The sequence below is a fragment of the Olea europaea genome, unplaced genomic scaffold, assembly GCF_002742605.1.
Source record: "Olea europaea var. sylvestris unplaced genomic scaffold, O_europaea_v1 scaffold3641, whole genome shotgun sequence".
Classification (NCBI taxonomy): domain Eukaryota; kingdom Viridiplantae; phylum Streptophyta; class Magnoliopsida; order Lamiales; family Oleaceae; genus Olea; species Olea europaea.
In genome coordinates, this window is record NW_019255662.1 from 28429 (window position 1) to 33186 (window position 4758).

General features: G+C 38.5%; 1 pseudogene; it reads right to left on the bottom strand.

Moving 5' to 3' along the window:
* Nucleotides 1–1221: 1221 nt before the first annotated feature.
* LOC111386660 lies at nt 1222–4014 on the bottom strand (annotated as a pseudogene).
* Nucleotides 4015–4758: the final 744 nt, after the last annotated feature.

Genomic DNA, 4758 nt, shown 5'->3' on the forward strand with positions numbered 1-4758 from the left:
TGAAGAGGATCTGACTTTGATTTTATTGTGTTCGCTACCCAATTTTTTTCGTCGTTTCGTGATACTATATTGTGTAGTTGTGACACGCTGACCATTGAGAAGGTATATGACACCCTGTTCTCAAAGGAGAAGATGGAGCTACTGGTTGGAAATCTTACATCTAAGGATGAGGATGCTCTGGTTACTCGTGGTGATTGATGAAATGGTAGATCGAAAGTGAGGTACAACAATGTGTATTATTATTACTGCAAGAGGAAGAAAGATTGCGAAAAGTTGTAGGGTAAAAGTGATTTACATGCAAATCATGGGAGACAATCAGGTAATGAGACTAACATTGTTGAGAATTTTTCGGATGATGGAGATATAATGTTGGCTGTATTTGATGGGGAATCCAAACCTGAGGAGTGGATTCTAGATTCTGCATATTCGTATCATATGTGTTTCAATATGGCTTTGTTTCAGACATATGAGACTGTGAAACAAGGTGGAGTTGTCATGGAAAACAACCAATCTTGTCGGGTTGCAGGAATCAGTCGGGTCAAATTGAGGCTATAAGATGGGATAGTGAGGACACTTGATCAGGTTCGCTATGTTCTAGACTTGACAAAGAATCTCATATCGCTGAGTACCTTGGATGCAAAAGGGTATAAATTCTCTGGTGGAGGTGGAGTCTTGAAAGTTCGAAAGGGTGTCCGAGTTGTACTGGAGGGACGGAAGAGATCCCAGTTTTACATATTGCAGGGAAGCGTAGAACCAATTTTGAGACATCGGGCAAGTTCAGTACTGTGGTGGATATACAGTTTGGTATAATATCTCTTGTGACGAGCTCTGGGTCGGTCCAGAATATTGCTAGGGAGAGCGCTGGTGATTCCAATTTGCCACCAATTTCAGCGGTTGCACTGTGTTCAAATGTCAGGGGTGGACTCATAGAGCATAGCTACGTCGGTGTTATTGATGTCTGTGATGCTTTTGGGATGGTTGAAAGTGACAGTTCTGACAAGGGGCCTTCTGATCAAGCGCTTGATTTGGTGTCTGCTATAGGGTGTGCTTCGACCCTGTTTGGTCGACAGTAATTCCCTAGTGAAATTTTGGGAACCCGGGAGTAGGGTTCAGGTATCGCTTGTGGATACCTTGTAGAGGAAGATGATTTGGTGATGGAGAGTTTTGGTTAATGTGTTGAGGAGATTAGCCAGTTCATTTCGATGCAGAAGGGTTTATTTCTCAGGTGGAGAAATTTTGTGGAGTTTCGCTCGTTGCACCAGAATTTGAGTAAAGGTGGAGATTGTCAAGTTTATACCCCAAATTAGGGTTGGGATCTTGTTGATGCGTATTGATTTCTAGAGAATCAAATTGGATCTATGAAAACGGAAAGAAAATCTCATTCTTTGGACGTGACAATTTTTTTTTTCCTTTTTACGCATTTTTTAACCTACTTCCCATCTTTTGCCTTATTTTTAGGGTTTGGCTTGTGACATATAATTATAAAAGTCCTCTTTTCAGTTTTAATTGTAACAAAAAAAGAAAGAAGCTTTCATTGTTATTTGTACTTACTCTCCTTTCATAGTTGAATAAATAACATCGTTCCTCTGTCAATTCATCTTTAATTTCTTTACTTTAAATCTTGTGCTTGGTATTTCTTGATCTTGTTTATTACTTTAAGTGGTGTTCATTAAATCTCAATTCCTGCATCTTTGGTCATCTGTCCCAACAGAAGTTTGTCGAACAAGACTAGTTAGAGAGATCGACCACAAGAAGCAGCAGTGGTGGTACTTCACTCCAAGGCTGAGAAAGTTGTGGATTAGACAAACTAATACGACTAATAGCAGTATTCATGTAGTATTGACTTCAACAAAACTCGTGTATTCAACAAAAAGTTGGTTGGATTCTCTATCTATCTAAGTATTCTCATCGAACCCTCGGTGTCAACAAAACTGATGCTTGTAAAAGATAAAAAAAAAAAAAGTATGCTGTTCAAACTGATCATATGCAGGCCTGGTTCTCAAGAATAGCAACAAACTTGAGGCTAATCCCAGGATTGAAATGCATCCCAACATTAAGGTCAAGCCATAACATTTTCTTCCAATGCACGCCACTGAATCAGCCATTAGGCCTAATCCAAACATCGCGTTGGAATCGTAAACAAGAGCAGAGAGAACACCATAGGCAAGTGATCCAATAGGGATATTTGTGATGAGAATATTGTGGTTTACACCCACACTATTGGGACTGAGAAGCTCAGATGTTACTGAAACTGCAGCAGCAAATTAATATGAATCCTGGGTTAGTCCTATCAAGGTCGTCCCTGCTTGGACCGCTGCCTCGCTACTATTGGCAACAAGCAAGAAATAGGCCGTCGGCATTGGCAGAAGAGCTATTGCTAGCCACCCCATCCGTGCAAAGTATAGCTTCCTTCACATGTTGACAAAGTATAACCGTTTCATAACAAAGAAATAACTTTCAGTGTGAAAACGACGACCATTTTATCTATTTTCAGTAGAAATGAAATTAAAAACTTATAAAGAATTGTATTTTCTGGTTCCAAATTTGCCTTAATGTTGTCAATACAAAACATAATTTTAGTCTGTTCACTTACGTTCGAATGAAGTCCGGTGCAGCTGAAAGCAAGCGGCCAAAGAAGGAGAACGACGAATATGTTGTAATGAGCCCTGTAGTCATTGAATAATATCCAAGTGACCACGCTATCTGCCCGAGATTATTACTATACACAAGCTCGATTGTGCGTCCACGTAGATAAGCAATATAGTGTAGCCAAAAATCCAACCTGCAAAGGAGCATTCGTGCCTTGTGCTCTTCCCCGAGCACCATGAGACAATCCTTCTTCTTCATTACAGTCTCACACGAACACCCTTCACTACTTGCTGTGTTTTCTCTAGATATTACCCGATCTGGACTATCGTCTACATTATTCACTTGAATACAAAGCTCTTTATGCAATTCAAGATCATCGGCATCAACAAGAATAAAACCTGAGTCATGAAGTTGGAAGCTTGAGTAAGTCTTGTGATGGAACCAATCTCTAGCATAGATAACACCATGGATACAGTTGCAGAATGCATCTCCAATAGATGGATTCTGGGCTCAGATTAAACTTACCAATCAATATATCAACCAACCAACCAAAACTTCAAACCCACGACTCAACCCACCTATGGTTGCTTTCCTCTTTTCTCACCCACAAAGGGACAACAATATGGCGGTGATTGCAAGGCACAAAGGCAAAGAGAAGACAAGAGTAGGCAAGAACTTGAAGGAGGCCACACGGGGCAGCCACGTTTTCCCTCTTCTCACACAAGGGAGCAAACACACGACTTCTTGCAAAGAGAAGAGGTTATATATAGCTTTAGGTATAATTTCAATTTGGGCTAAGATACAAAGATTGAGCCAAGACACAATGTAACGGGCCAAGATACAAGGAAGCCCTCTTATAAGTGAATTTGGGCTAAGGCAACATTAAAATCAGTTAAGTTGCAACTAGTGACCTACGTTGTTTTCCGGTCGAGTATATGAATTGATTGATTGATAAATATTTCAATCATCGGTCTCGGCCTATGAAATATAATCCAACACTAATTAACATCATTGCCCGGGATTTTTATTGGGTATCAAAACCCAACAGGAGGACAAGTAGCAACATGACACCAACAAAGAAAAAACGAACTGTCACAACGGAGGAAGAGAAGGTAGAATCCTGTCACAACGGCCCACAAATTTAGCGTGATGAATATAAATCTATCGCGTTTATCGGATGAAAGAACATCCACCGCGGGTTGGAAAAGGATTGGAAACAGGGCTGCGACAGATGCTAATAGCGGGATTAAAGTGTTGAGAAGAAGATACAATGAGGTTGATGAAGGGTTAACTGATTTTACAGCAAGGTTGTAAAAGGCAGCACTCAAGCTGTTGAAACTGACTGTGAGAGAAAGAGCAAAGGGTTGATTACTAGGGAAATTCTTTATGCACAGAATAAAACACACAGTATTGAACCAGCAGATGCTGCATCCAGCCAACAAACAAAGTAAAAATACCCGCAATATGACATTTCAAACATAAGTACTAGATCCAAAATTGGTCCCCATGAATTGCAACAAGATTATATGGAACAAGATTAAATGATATATTGGAGAAATTTATCAAAAAGAAATAAAATGAGAGCCTGATCGGGCTGTGTGACCTGGTTGACACGTGCTGCCAGCTACTGATAATATGCTAGACAAGATAAGATGAAAAAAAAAATATTTCTATTTTGGTACCAAATTCAATTCAATTCAATGCAGTATACTTGTCATTGATTTACAATCTAAATTATTTATACTTGTTTCCATTAGACTATGTGACGACCAGTCCAATCCAAAATACCTGTAACACCAACATGGTATTTAAAATGAAGCGTTACTACCTGGACAAGATACACTATGATAGTAAATTTCATGATAGAATATTGAGAATAATCCTAAAATCAAGAATGATAGTGCTATGAAATAAAGTTTGGAAATAGTGAGGTTCCAGTGAAAAAAAATTGAATACTTATATCAATAATTAACTTATTTATTGACATGTTTATTAGTTAATAAAAGAAATTTTGTAGCGATCCTGCTTGACAATCATTCTTTTCAATCTCTTTTTTTCTCATTCTCAATTTCAACCACGCATTTTCACAATAAAATATTTTTCAAGTAAATCAAAAATTTTTTTTAACTTTTTAATCACACATTCTCCAAAATTTGATTATTCAAAAAT